Consider the following 15,447-nt stretch of genomic DNA (forward strand, 5'->3'; position numbering starts at 1 on the left):
CATCCCCTTCCATTCTCCTCCATCCCCTTCTGTCCCTGTATCCCCTCTTCTGTCCCCTGTATCCCTTCCAAACCCTCCAATGCCCTCTCTCCCCTCAATCCCTTGTCCCCCTCCATCCCCTTCCATCCGTCTGCCTGCTTTGTCCCCTCCATCCTCTCTGTCCTCCTTCATCCCCCTCTGTCCCCCTCTGCCATTTCTGCTCATCTGGATGGGCTCTAGAGCCCTGCATGCATTTTCTAGAGCTTGACAGTGCTTTGTTTTCAAAACAGAGGCTGTCAGTGCTTGACTTCAGGGTGTCAAGGTCTGTTCTGAGTTATCTATTTTAAGAAAATTGTTTTCCACAAATAGCAGTAAGAACGCAGTCTGTGTTACACCCACAGAGATTTAATTGCCTATAGACCGACCTCCTGAGCTAGCAGCCTCCACCCGTTCTGGAAAGGGCCATGGTCTCACTGTATTAGGTAGACTCTCCTATCTAGGGTGCTTTTGGGGCTGGAAGTAACAGAAACTGGAACGCGAACTGGCTTGAACAACAATACTTGTCCCAGACCAGCAAGTCCGTGTTCTTTCTCTCTCTGTCCATCTGGGCTTCCACTACCTTTCCTCATGGTCACAAACGGCTATCTACAGCCGCTGGAGGAGTTTGTAGATTTATGATCAGGTGGGAGAGAAAGAAGAAAGGGCATTTCCCCCCACTATGGAATGAGGGTCCTTCCCTGATTCTGATTGGACCATCTTGGAAGGGCTCGCCCCTGGGCCAGTGCTAGCATAGCAACCAGGCCTCACCCTGACTTAAGCACATCCCCTGGGAGTGCTCACAGACCTGGAGGAGCCCAGGACTGGGCCAGAGCTGCCCCTGGGCTGGACCTGGGGAGAGCAAGCACAGCCGATCGGAAGAGTTCCATAGGAAGGCGCAGATCGAGTGTGGTGACCCCAGTGAAATAACAGGACTACTTCAGTAGGCACAGGGACCAGGGAAGGCATTACTTGGAGCCCTGACTTATAGGCTGCCTGGCAAACTCAGGGGGAGGGGCAGGCTCCAGTTTCTTGTTGGGATCAGATCAGGGCGCCAGGACCACACAGGCTCTGGGAAGCCAGGTGGGAGTGACAGCTCCCATCGCAAGACATTGGTGCTGTGGGCGGGACCCAGGTAGGAATGCCGGTCCCTTGAGAGGCAGGCACCAGGACCGGACTCAACACACACTAGACTCATTGGGGGAACTGCCCGGGAAGGGTGAGGATAGGAGGCAGAAGACAGGGAGCATCTTCTTTCTGACCCCTGCGGCCATGGTGGCAGGGAAGATTGGACAGTGAGAGTCTCAGGGTGGCCCAGCACCCGGCGCTTAGGCATTGGCTGGAGCAGCCCAGGGCGGGGGATGAGGGTGCTGGCAGGTTTGAGTGGGTTGGGAGGATGGTCTCTGTGTGAAGAGGGAAGCAGAAGTTGTAGCCCAGCTCCCCCAGCAGGAGGCCTGAGCAGTGGGTTTCTGTGACCACCTGCTTCATAAAGTCCCACTTGCCCGGGAACTTGTATGATAAGTTGGGCCAGGGCTGAGCGTACCGGGGCTGGGAAGCATGTTGCAGAGGCCAGGAGTGGGGCGGGACCTCTCTCCCCTCTGCCATAGGGCTTTCTGTCTGCACCTGCACTGCTTCCACCACTGAGCTGGTTGCAAGATAGATCTCATCTCCCAGAGCAACGCTCAGGGAACAGGGTGGCACGCATCTCCTTTGGTCCCCTCCATTTCCCTGAGTTTGGGGCCTTGTACTTATCAGGGGCTTAATGAATGTTTGTGGGTGGGTTGGAAAGTCTGAGCATGTAGAGAACAGGAATCATCCGAGTCTGAGAAACCGCTTGGCAAGATGCAGGCTGGCACCTCAGGAACACAGGGAAGCAGGCAGCCCTTTAGGTCTCAAAGGCCGATGCTGAAGAGAGACATGAAGCCAGCTCTTGAACAGTAGGGCCATGGGAGGTGGGCAGACTTGCCTTCTGATTTGATGGACAAGAACGAGAGAATCCCACTGAGCAGTCATCTTTGGACTCTGCGGAAGGGGTGCCTCCTGTCAGGTATTCTTAGCTATGGTCTGATCTGATGGACAAGAACGAGAGAATCCCACTGAACAGTCATCTTTGGACTCTGCGGAAGGGGTGCCTCCTGTCAGGTATTCTTAGCTATGGGCCCAGAGATTCATTCTGGCTAGTTGTGGATCCCAAAAATGTGTTAAAAGCACTGAGTAGCTCACAAAGTCCCCAGGATGCAAAAAACCTGTTTTGTTTTGTTTTGTGTCCTGGGGACTTTGTGAGCTACTCAGTACTTTTACTGGGGACTTTGGTGGGTTTCCGAGAAGAGCCCACCGTGACTTCCGGAGTGGGGACACGGAGGCCCATGTGGCACTGGGCACAGCCACCATGACCTGCATGCAGCTGGAGGACTTGTGCCATGCTATGGACCAGATTGTGTCCCCCAAATTCATATGTTGAAGCCCTGATCCTCAATGTGGCTTATTTGGAGATACGGCTTTGAGGAGGTAATTAAGGGTAAATAAAGTCATAAGGGTGGGGCTATAATCTGATAGGACTGTGGCTTTATAACAAGAGGGAGAGATCTACCCCCCTCCACCCACCACCATGGGAAGGTGGCCATCTGTAAGTCAGGAAGAGAGTCCTTACCAGAAACCAACCATGCTGGTACCCTGACCTTGGGCTTTCCAGCCCCCAGAACCATGAGAAAATCAACTTCTGTTGTGTAAGCCATCCCATCTATGTGCTCTGTTCTGCCAGCCCAAGATGACTAAGCCTACTCTGGAAGCCAGGACCTCCTGCCTGGCATCTGCTTCCAAGTAGCAGAAGCTGAGTCTGGCCCAGGACGACCCTCACATCAGAGCTCCTTCCCCCCCACTCCCAAGGCCAGACATAGGGAAGGTGTAAAAAGGCGCTGCGGGGGCAGAAAGGATGACAAGCACTCACCCACACAGAGATAGCGAATTTGAGGCAGGTCCCCAGCAAGGTCAAGGCCAGCTCCTTTCTCATGAAAGGAGACCCACCACTTCCCTGGTGGGTCACCAAGGCTCAGGATGGCTCATCAGCTTTATAGGCTCAAAATACCCACAATTTCCAACACACCAAGAACAGATTTATTACTTGGTTCACTGAAACTTAGATCCAAAGTTTTTTCATCCCAGTTGGCAGGCATAGTGGGCAAATATGTGGGTGAGCGTGGCTACCCACGCATGCCAAGGCCTCCCCATCCTGTTGGCAGGGCCACACAGGAGCCAGACCAGAGCTGCCGCGTGGTCACTGTATCAGCCGGTGAGTCTGAGGCCGGGGCAGCCCTTCTCTTAAAAGGCATCTGGAGCCTCCTATTTTCTGCCCTTGGGTCACCACCTTTCTGCCATTCTCTTCACCTGGCATTTCTCCAAACAGTTCCTGCATATGAAATTCAAGTCAAATGTTGTTATTGCCTCCCTGCAAATGACCCCAGTCACCTTGAGTGGAGTTCTAGGTGTTTCCAGATTCTTTAACCATGTAATTACAGTCTCTTGGGTAACTCTCATCAATGACTGGTTGCATCCTCTTTTTATGCGATTCTACAGCTTTATGAAGGCAGCCTCTTTCCTGCTTCTTTTTATTTTATTTTTTTGACATGGGTCTTGGTCTGTTGCCCAGGCTGGAGTGCAATGTCACGATCTCAGCTCACTGCAACCTCCACCTCCCAGGCTCAAGCAAATCTCCTGCCTCAGCCTCCCGAGTAGCTGGGATTACAGGCATGCATGACCACACTCAACTAATTTTTGTATTTTTAGTAGAGACAGGGTTTCACCATGTTGGCCCGGCTGGTCTCGAACTCCTGACCTCAAGTGATCCACCCGTCTTGGCCTCCCAAAGTCCTGGGATTACAGGCCTGAGCCACAGCACCTGGCCCGCCTCTTTCCTCCTTTTGTTGCCTCAGATTCTTGTGGGGCAAGTCACCGCTGCTCCCCTTCCTGCCAACACTCATTTCCCTAAAATGCTCTGGAAGCTGAAGGTGTGGGGTGTGTACCCGTCTCTGCTCCATGCGGGCTTGGGGGCTGGAGCCAGCTGCGTGGCTCGGGCCTACGTGCTTTCTGTAGGACTCTGTGTTTCAGACACTGTTTCCGTAGAGGAATTCAAAACACTGACTGCTAATTTCACTGGTCTCTGTTCTTTGCAGAATGAATTTATATGAAGTCCCATTCTTAGGTTGATTATGTTTAAGCCTCAGTTTCCACATCTACAGAATGGGGAAACAATGTCCTGTACCCTCCTTCCTAAGAGATTATTATGCACCTGTTAAGTGCAAGGCTGGGCGGGGTTCTGTGCGTGTTGAGTGTGGGAACAAGTGTGTAACTGGCTGGCTGCTCTTTGAGCCTGGAGCAGTGAGGCCAGGACTTGTGGATCCAAGCCCTGCCTGGACAAGGTGTGCTTGCTCTGTTGGGAGTCCACACACGGACCCCTGCCCAGCTCCTGCTTCTTTAACAGATGCCCAGGGTCACAAAGGGGGCTTGAATACAAAGTTTCCTATTTTCACCTGACGGAGGTCTCTCTCCATTCAGTTGGCAAACATTTGCCTGACGTGTCATAATCAACACTTTCACACTCAGCCTCCTCTAATCTCTGGGTTTTCTTAAAGGCCAAGGGCACCTCAGGTTCGGCACCACATCTGACCCATGGGGCTGACATCAGCCTGTGAGCTTCCTGATTTGTGTATAGTTGTGAATTTTTAAACTTCTTAAACTTGTATTAAGCAAATCTCCGGCGCATATCAAAGAGAAAAGAGCGAACTGAAGCCCTGCGTGTCCTCCGCTCAACCCCACAGCTACAAACTCAAGGGCAATCAAGCTCCATCCCTGCACACACCCACCTCCCCTGCCCCTTGGATTATTCTGAAGCAAATCCAAGACATATCATTTCATCTATAAATATATGAAAGTGCCTCTCGAAAATCCTTCCTGGAATCCTAAGACGCCGTGAGATAGGCCCGCCACCCTGTGAGCGAGGAGAGTGGAGGAGACCCACACCGAGGCTCCCGCCCCGCCCTCTCTCCCGCCTTTGCCTTTCGCCTTGAGCACCTGTTTTCTGTGGTCTCGGCTTTCCTATTCATTGCCTCCCTGGCATGATCTTTAATTCTTCAGCCTTCCCCCCTAGTTTTCTCTTCTTCCACTCAATCCTCCTCCCTTTCTAGATCACAGCTCAAATTGGAAGTTTAAAAGACATTTACTTTTGGCCAGGTGCGGTGGCTCACGCTTGTAATCCCAGCACTTTGGGAGGCCAAGGCAGGTGGATTACCTGAGGTCAGGAGTTTGAGACCAGCCTGACCAACATGGTGAAACCCTGTCTCTACTAAAAATATAAAAAAATTAGCTGGGTGTGTTGGCATGTGCCTGTAGTCCCAGCAACTTGGGAGACTGAGACAGGAGAATTGCTTCAACCTGGGAAGTAGAGGTTACAGTGAGCTGAGATTGTACCACTGTACTCCAACCTGGACAACAGACAGGAACTCTGTCTTTAAAAAAAAAAAAAAAAAAATGCTTCTAGGCCAGGTGTGGTGGCTTATGCCTGTAATCCCAGCACTTTGGGAGACTGAGGTGGGTGGCTTATCTGAGGTCAGGAGTTCAAGACCAGCCTGGCCAACACGGTGAAACCTCATCTCTACTAAAAATACAAAAATTAGTTGGGCATGGTGGCGTGCACCTGTAATCCCACCTACTTGGGAGGCTGAGGCAGGAGAATCACTTGAACCTAGAAGACGGAGGTTGCAGTGAGCCGGGATCACGCCAGTGCGCTCCAGCCTGGGCAACAAGAGCAAAACTCCATCTCAAAAAAAAAAAAAATTGCTTTTAATTGGGTAGAATTTAACATCACTTATTCTTATTTATTTTTTATTTATTTGTTTTTTTTTTTTGAGACAGAGTCTCGTTCTATTGCCCAGGCTGGAGTGCAGTGGCACGATCTTGGCTCACTGCAACCTCCACCTCCTGGGTTCAAGCAATTCTCCTGCCTCAACCTCCCAAGTAGCTGGTATTACAGGTGTATGCCACCACACCCGGCTGATTTTTGTATTTTTAATAGAGATGAGGTTTCGCCATGTTGTCCAGGCGGGTCTCAAACTCATGACCTCAGGTGATCCACTTGCCTCAGCCTCCCAAAGTGCTGGGATTACAGGCGTGAGCTACTGCGCCCAGCCCACTTATTCTTAATTTTAGACGTAGAGGCTTAACAATGTATTTCACTTTTCTTTTTTTTTTTTTTTTTCTTTTTTTTTTGAGACGGAGTCTTGCTCTGTCGCCCAGGCTGAAGTGCAGTGGTGCGATCTCGGCTCACTGCAAGCTCCGCTCCTGGGTTCACGTCATTCTCCTGCCTCAGCCTCCCGAGTAGCTGGGACTACAGGCGCCTGCCACTACGCCTGGCTAGTTTTATTGTATTTTTAGTAGAGACGGGGTTTCACCGTGGTAGCCAGGATGGTCTCAATCTCCTGACCTCGTGATTCGCCTGTCTCAGCCTCCCAAAGTGCTGGGATTACAGGCGTGAGCCACTGCGCCCGGCTATTTCACTTTCCTTTAAAATGAAAGGAAACTTGCTTTTTACTCATGTGGCCCCTAGAGTAGTTTTTTCCTCTGTTGGCCAGTGGCCCTAAACAGATACACAACAGGCCCTAAACAGATACACGAAGGGCATGGCCACTGAGAGAGGCAGCTGAGTGCAGATGGGAGGACGGCGGGGCACAGATGGGAGGATGGCGGCGCGTGGATGGGAGGATGGCGGGGTGCGGATGGGAGGACGGCAGCACGTGAATGGGAGGACGGCCGGGTGCAGATGGGAGGACGGCAGCGTGTGGGTGGTAAGACGGCTCTTCCGGAAGCCCTGCCACCTCCCCACCTTGGCACAAATTTTCCTCAAGGCTTAGGAGTCAAATGTAAGTTAGGCTGGTGAGTGGCTCGTAGGATGTTTAGTGAGTGCTGGCCCTGTGCTAGGTGCTCTTCTCATGAGATCTTGTTTATTCCGCATGACAACCACGTAAAGCCCATGTTCCACTGGAGACACCTGTTCAGCTACCCAGCTAGTAAGTGGCAGGGCTGGGACCCCAGCCCGAGTTATCTAACTCCTACCAGTGACCAGTGCCCCACACTTGACTGTGAGAATCTTTTGGGGAAATGTGCTGATTCTTGGACTTGAACCCCCAAATTGTGGTATATTTGATCTGGGGTGGGATCTAGGAAATTTGCATTTTTCATAAGACTTGTAAGTGATTTTGATGCATACGTCATGGTAGCTTCATTTAAACACGGGGTCAGGCGCGGTGGCTCATGCCTGTAATCCTGGCACTTTGGAAGGCCAAGGTAGGAAGTTCACTTCAGGCCAGAAGTTCAAGGCCAGGTTGGGCAACATAGACCCCTTCTCTACAAAACATTTAAAAGTTAACTGGGTGCAGTGGCATGCACCTGTAATCCCAGTTACTCAGGAAGCTGAGGCAGGAGGGTCATTGAGCCTGCTGAGGTTGTAGTGAGCTGTGATCACACCACTGCACTCCAGCCTGGGCAACAGAGTGAGACTTTGTCTCAAAAAAAAAAAAAAAAAACAAAAAAAAAAAAAAAAAAAAAAAAATTAAAGCAAAAACAAACACCATCCTCATGAGTTAACAGTAGTTGAAATGGCATGCTAGAGAAGTGGAGTTCATTATTCTGTCTACTTTTATGTATGTGTTTAAATTTTTCCATACTAAAAAAGTAAAAAAAAAAAAAAATCTGCATTACATGTATGTGTGAGCTGTGGTACCATATCCTTTTTAAAAACTGCTGCTTCACAGCCTGGCTTGCAAGCCGGGATGTGTCCCACCACATCAGAATTAAACAAAAGGGTCTACTTTTGTTGGGGGGAAGATACCAGAGCAGAATTAAACAAAGTCCACAATTCTTGCCGTTCCCAGAAGACAGTGTGAGGGGTATAGATCTGCAAACTGCGTGTCCATTTTCTAAGATGTCGGGCTCAGAATTCCTTCTTCCATGGCCCCCTGTCCTCCTGGGAGTTTTGCCCTGGAGTCTTCCTTCTCTGTTCACCATTTCCCATCTCTCTGCCTCGATTTGACAGTGCCATACAGGAGAAATGGGAACTGCTTCAGCTCCGAGGAAGGGCCATCCACCGGGCATTGGCAGGGAAGCAGAGAGAACGCCCCAACCCAGCTCACGCCCCTCTGCTCTTGGCACGTTCCAAGTACACAGGGCTGGCTCTCCATGACAATCCTGTCTTTGCTTTGCATGCTGGGAAAGTGCTGAAAATATCCTGCACCCAAATGAGTGATGGAAAACGGAATGTATTTGCATGGCCAGAGCATTTTCCCCTCTCAAGCATCACGCTGTGTGTAAATCTCCAGGAGGCCTCAGAACCCCTCCCAGGAAAGACAGAGATGGAGGCTGGAGAGGACTGTGGTGTGTTCCACACCCTCCCTCAGCACAGTGTGGCCCCAGGCGACTGAATGTGGCCATGGGGCACACTCGTTTTGGTTACTCTGCATGCACTCCCTTTTTTGGCAACAGGAGCCTGATTGTGCCTGGGTCCCTCCTAGAACTGAAGCCCAGAAGCTGGTGTCCGAGGTCAGACCAGCAGGCACCTCCCATCCCTGGGCTTGGCCCTGGCCAGGTGTCAGCTCATCAGGGCCAACAAGAGCAGATCTGTTTTGTTACATCAGTGGAGGAAGGGGACTTTCCCTTTCACAGTGGGCCAGAGCAAGGCCCCCCTCAGGGCTGTCCCTGTGGTTACCATTAGCCACCTCGTGGAGCCTGAGTGTAGAGTCACCGCCAGGGAGTGGAAGAGAGGGACCCACTCTCCCGCAGTGGCCACCCCATCTGATTCTCACTCCAGGCCACACAGGATGTCCAGGCTTTGGGTGCCAGGCCCCTTCCTGCTGAGCCAGCAACGTGCCCCTCCCGGGAGAGTGAGCCTGAGCCCATCCCATTGTTCACACTACCCAGAGCTCTCCGAGTGTCGGGCAGAGGCCGGGTGCCAGGAGGGCACGTGAGGATGGGGGCCACACTGAGCCACCTGGTCATGTTACACCACGTGATGCACACGCTGCAGAGGAAGGCCCGGAGTCCCTGGTGGCACCTGACATTTTGCCACCACTGCCTCCGGGCAGTCACACCCTGACATGGGATCTGTACAGCTCCTCCGTCACCTGCGACACAGCCCAGCTACCGAGGGCGCCTGGGAAACCCAGAGGAGGGTGGTTTCCCGGTGATGGTGCCAACCCACTCGGTGGCAGGCCACCAACACTGGACCTGTGTCCCCATGTCTAGAGTTAGCACCAGGCTGTGGCTAGGAGGAGTCCTGGGGTCCAAAGATTTCTAGATTGTAGAACTCGCATCTGAGTTGAGACAGGTTAGCGGCTCTTAGGAACCTGCATCCAAGTTTAATCTTCTCACAGTGACCCTAACAAGTAGTTTAAACACTTCTGTGATGGGCAGCCTGTTCTCTTCCTCATTTCTTCAACACATTGGATAAATATCTACAGGTTGCTTAACTTTCCTGTGCCTCAGTTTTACCTTCCATAAAATTGGGGATAATATTGCTGTTCTCCTTTGTGGACGGGGATTAAAGGAAGCAATAGATTTAAAGTGTTGAAATATATTAACCTATTTGAATATTAACTCTTTGACTGTTTTCTGAAGTGCATACACTAAAGTGCTTAGTAATCGCTGGTACTGTTATGCCTATTACTGTTACTACTAAGCCTAGCACTGTTAGTACTCTAAGCCTAGTACTCTTAGCACTCTAAGCCTAGTACTCTTAGCACTCTAAGCCTAGTACTCTTAGCACTCTAAGCCTAGCACCCTCAGTACTCTAGCCTAGCACTATTAGTACTCTCAGCTGAGCACCCTCAGTACTCTAAGCCTAGCCCTGTTAGTGCTCTAAGCCTAGCACTCAGTACTCTCAGCCTAGTACTCTTAGCACTTTAAGCCTAGCACTGTTGCTCCTCTAAGCCCAGCACTCTCAGTGCTCTAGCCTAGCACTGTTAGTACTCTCAGCCTAGCACTGTTGATACTCTAGGCCGAGCACTGTTGGTACTCTAAGCCTAGCACTCTCAGTACTCTAAGCCTAGCACTCTCAGTACTCTAACTCTAGCATGTTAGTACTCTATTCCTAGCACTCGCAGTACTCTAGGCCTAGTACTGCTGGTATGCCTAGCACTGTTAGTACTTTGTAAGCCCAGCACTCTTAGTACTCTGGACCCAGCACTGCTGGCACTCCGCTGGCACTCTCTGCCTACCACTATGAGTGCTCTGTGCCAAGCAATATTCTAGATTCTGCTGACACAGAGGTACAGAGGACAAAGTCCCTGGCTTCATGGAGCCTATTTGCTTGTAGGGGCAGGCAGAGTGTGTTAGACGTCATGACATCTCCATGTGTGTATCTGGGCGGGTAGTGACAAGTGAACAGAGAAAAACGAAGCTGAATGAGCATGTGGCGAATAGGGGTGTATGAGTGGTGCCCTCTTAGATGGCATGCTTAGGGAGGCCTCACTTTGGTGGCTGGGCCCTGGGAGAGATGCAAGAGCAGGGAGAAGGCAGGGGTCCCGGGGAGGGGAGAAGAGCACATGCACGGGCCCTGAAGGGGCGGCCCCTTGAGTCTTCCTCTAAGTGTGATGGGGTCACTGCAGAGCTTCAAGCAGAGGAGTGATGGGATCTTCTCTTCCCACGGAGGTTTATGTGGCCTTGGTGTGGCAGCGGAGCAGAGGGGAGGGGAGTCTGTTGTGGTGGGGACACCGGTGGGTGACCACGTGGTGTGCTACCTCGGGGTGGGGGGGCGAGAGCGAAGCCTCGGGCAGCCAGCGGACAGGGGTGCCATGCACTGAGATGGAGACAGGCTGGGCAGGGCGCGGGTGGCAGAAAGTCCCGGACCTAGAGTTCTGGTTTCAATCCTGATGTAAGAGGTGCCTCCTGAGTCTCCACCTGCCTCTGCCATCTCTCCACTGGTGCATCCAAACCTCAGCTCAGGGGAGAGGCGGCACCCAAAGATGGGCCCTTCTGCTGAGGTAGCTGCTCCGACTGGGAACTGAGCTGAAGACTCCAGTGCAGTTTCTATTTGCTGGGCTCCGGTCGTCCTTCTAGACTCAGGAGTGCCCTGTGGGCTCTGCTGTAAATGCTTTTCCTCCTGAAAGCCCGCTGGAAAGCAAAGTGGCCATTGAGTCCCCCAGGCACGCAGTGTCACACGTCACTCAGTGTCACACAGTATCACGTGTCAGTGTCACTGTCACATCACTCAATGTCAGTCTCACATCGTCATTGTCACTCAGTGTCACACATCACAGCATCACACATCACTAAGTGTCAATGTTACACATATCACTTAACATCACTCAGTGTCACAGTGTAAGAAACATCCAATATCACAATGTCGTGCACTTCACTCGGTGTCACGCAATGTCACATGTCAGTGTCAATGTTATGCACGTGTCACACAATGTCACACATGTCATTCAATGTCACATATATCACATGTCACTGACAGTCACATGTGTCAGTGTCACACGTCATTTGGTATCACATGTCACTGTCACACCTCAGTGTTACAGAATATCACACATATCAAAGTCGCTCAATGTCACACTGTCACACAGGTCACCCAGTGTCAATCTCATGTCACCAACACATAATGTAACAGAATGCCACATCACTCAATGTCATCACTCAACATCACCAAGTGTCACACAGTCACAAATTGCACTCAATATCACATACATCACTCAACGTCACTGTCATATAGTATCATATATCAGTGTCACACATTGCATATCATGTCACACATCACTCAATGTCACACATCATTGTCACAGTGTCAATGTCCTACAGTACCATACATCCCTCATCATCACAGTGTCACACATTGTCACACCTCGATGTCACACAAAATGTCACAACACTGTCACACAATGTCATTCAGTTCATACATCAGTGTCACAGTGTCACTCAATGTCATATAGTTCATACATTGTTCATTGTCACAATGTCACATACCTTCATAAAATGTCACACATATCAATATCACGTGTCACTCAGTGTCACACACGTCACTCAATGTCATGCAATGTGACAGTGTCACACATTGTCACATTACCCATCACACAGTGTCATGGTTTCCGGCCCCTCTGCTTCTGGTATTCTCACAGGACTGGGTAGCTGGTCTGCTGGGCTCTGATGGGAGCAGTGGTGTGCCCTGGAGGCTTCCTTTCGGCTCTGTCCATGGGTGCCCCGAGCTGAACCTGTGCTTGGGTTTAGTGTCAGGTGGCAGCACCAGGCTGTTGGCTCACATGGAACTTAAAAGGCCCTGCATCACCAAGGGCACTCTGGGGAGGCAGCTGCCAGCCACTGCACTTACCCAGTGACTTTGCTGTACTCAAGTTCCCTATGAATTGCTGGACATTTTACCTTTGTCATCCCCTCTAGTCACTGCCCACATGACATGGCTAACATGGGGTATAAGAGGAAAGCCGTCCGTGTGGACAGTGTATCCTCACTTGCCGGGCCCCTATAGGTGTACCATGAGGACCCTCCAGCTCCAAATTCCCTTTACCTGGCTGGCTCGGTGGCTGAAAATCCATCATTACAAATGCACTCCTTTGCTAAACAGAGAAGGCTGTAGAGTGAACACCATCTTTACGCTGCGTAGAGGATACTGGGTACATTTACTGTTTTTAATTTTTGTTGCTTCTACTCTCTTCGATGGCTAGCAGGCGACAGGTTGGCATCGGTTGAGGGGCCACACCATGCCTCACTGGACGATCATTCTGAGGGTGAGGCCTGACACCAGGAGTTATTAGAGTCCCGAGTTCACTAATGCAGCCTCTTGGAGTCTAGTAAACCGAAAAAGAAAAGATAGTAAGATTCATCAGACTTTCCTTTCACAACACCTCACAGTAGCTGGCTGCATGGAGAGTTTGAGGTGAGAAGCAATTTGAGGTTTGGAGCCTGACAAGCCTGGGTTCAGGTCCAGGTCAGCCAAATGATGCTGGGCAAGTCCCTTCATCTCTTCCTACTTCCATTTCCCCAGCTTTCAACGGGGACAGCACCACCCCTGTGGATGGTGGAGGCCAGTTCACACCCAGTGGTCATGTCCGGGGGCCTTTGCAGGTGGACCGTCTGCACATTTTCTCTGCGCATCCTCCCCGGCCGAGAGTTGGGTTGGGCCGAGAGTTCTCTGGGTAAATGTCCACCACATTCGCTATTGGGCTTTCCTGCCTTGGGATTGGTGCTGGCTCGCACCTGGGCTTTCTTTGGCCCTGGTGGTGCTGGGGGGAGTTGAGCACATCACAGGCCCTGTGGCTATTCTGAGCCCCCTACTGACGCACGCCCAGCTCCCTGGCTGGCCGGTTTAATTTGGTTCTTGACCAGCCACTCAATTATTTTTGTGGCCTTTGTTTGCCACTGCAGGAGTGGCGAGGACCCAGTCCTCTCTCAGGGCTCCTTCCGGAGATGAGGTGGTGACATCAGATGGCTGCACTTGGCTTGGAAAACTGAGTCACCTTTGGGAGCACCCCACCAGAGAGGAGAGAGGGTAATGGGTGCGAGCCAGAGAGCCTCAGGCCTTCAAATTCCCGTTCATCTCCCCCAGAGCCAACAGTGTCACCCTCGCGCGCTTTGGAGAGCTCTGGAAGCTGAAATGCAGGCTCGCAGGCAGCAAGAAACATTTCTAGGAATATCACTGAATGGTTATTATATAGTGGCTTCTCCGACCACCATTTAGTAGGAGAGAACTGCTGGGAATTTGCAGCCACACCTCAGCTACCCTGCTCCACGCTCCATTTTGGGGACTGCCCTATCAGGGACTTGCCTTATTGGGGTCCCCTGCTCATCTGTTGAATGAATGGGTCACTGCTCTTCATTCTCCTGCCACCAGGCTGCCATCCAGCCTGGACAATGGCAGCTCAAGTTTGGGCAGCGTTGGAGGGCGGAGGACTGGGTTTCATGACATGGTCCAGTTGCTATCCAGGTACTTGGACTTGTCCTCTGACCAGGTGCTAAATGTCCTGGGGACTTGTGGTCCCCTGTGAGTATTTCCTTCTGAAACTGAGACAGTGCTAAGCTCAGTAAGCCCAGGGCACCCAGGATGCAGCCAAGGGGGAAGGCCTCCTCTGCATGACCGCCGGCAGGTCCCAACATTTGAGGCTGATGCAGCGCTGGGCCAGAGGCACCCTCTTCCCTCATGGTAGATGCCTTTGGAGGGCGTATTTGAGTGCTCTACTCCGTCCTTCCCTGGTCAGGCCAGGTGGCTCCAATTGGACTGAGATGCGTGGGGAACCACTGGGGCCTCTGGCTCGGGTTGGAGAAGCAGAAGCCATTGCCGGAACATATTCTAGACACAGCCTGTGTTGAGCATTTGCTGAAGCTGCTGTTACTGCCACAGCTAACGCCTAGTCTGGGAGACAGCCAAAATGGGTTTGCATCTTTCCTTTGAATACGTTCCTTGGAAGAAAGTCAGAAGATTTCAGCTTGAAATTCTATAAAAACCATCATTTGCATTTCCAGTGCACACCTGCTCGAAGCTGCTGGTTGCTCGCACTCTGGCCTCCAGCAAGAAGCTTGGTGGTGGGAGATCTCGGTGTCTTCCTGGGACTTAATCTTTACAGCAAGGTGCTGTCCCAGGCAGGGAGACAGTCCTGACCCTTTCAGGCCCCTTGTTTCACGGTCTGGGAGATGAGTGGAGTTGGATGTCTTGGAGAATCTGACTTGTTAAAGGCAGGGCAAGGCAGGAGCCTGACCTCCAGGTCCCGGGCTATGAGTGGGTCTCTCTGCAGCCTTGATTGCAACAAGTCATTACCACCTATGAGGAAAGATTAATTTCTCCTTTGGTGCCACAGGGCAAAGAGGCAGGAGGAGACAGCAGTCAGGAGCTTGGATCCAGAGCCAGACTTCAAGGCTTGGCTGGAGCTCTGACTGACACTAGCCAGCTGTGTGGCCTTGGGCATGTCCCAGGGTCTTCTCTGTGCTGCAGATCTGCTGTGCTGAGTCACACTGAAGTTGTGTTAGTAGCTGGCACCTAACCTTTTACTCCAGGAAGCATTTTCAACATGCTTTGCAGGGTACAACATGGTTTCACATACCTGTCATTTCATCTTAACCCTGACCAGCAGGACTTGAGAGACCCAGGCTCCCGGCTTTAAATTCTACCCTTCAACAACAGTGAACTTGGGAGTTGCAGGTGCAGAGATAGGGAGTGGGGGGTTGTGAAATCATAAAACATAAAATGTGGCACGTATACACCATGGAATACTATGCAGCCATAAAAAAGGATGAGTTTGCGTCCTTTGTAGGGACATGGATGCAGCTGGAAACCATCATTCTTAGCAAACTATCACAAGAACAGAAAACCAAACACCGCATGTTCTCACTCATAGGTGGGAACTGAACAATGAGATCACTTGGACTCGGGAAGGGGAACATCAC

The 15,447-nt window shown here is 51.4% G+C and overlaps 2 protein-coding genes across 3 annotated transcripts in view; both read left to right on the forward strand.

Moving 5' to 3' along the window:
- Window positions 1–15,447, forward strand: part of PRKAG2 (protein kinase AMP-activated non-catalytic subunit gamma 2) — a 338,501-nt gene that overhangs the window by 157,502 nt on the left and 165,552 nt on the right. The window lies entirely within an intron of this gene.
- The window catches only part of LOC108523128 (uncharacterized), a 47,576-nt gene that overhangs the window by 22,239 nt on the left and 9,890 nt on the right, over window positions 1–15,447 (forward strand). The window lies entirely within an intron of this gene.

This window comes from Rhinopithecus bieti, unplaced genomic scaffold (assembly GCF_001698545.2).
Source record: "Rhinopithecus bieti isolate Rb0 unplaced genomic scaffold, ASM169854v2 scaffold_70550, whole genome shotgun sequence".
Classification (NCBI taxonomy): domain Eukaryota; kingdom Metazoa; phylum Chordata; class Mammalia; order Primates; family Cercopithecidae; genus Rhinopithecus; species Rhinopithecus bieti.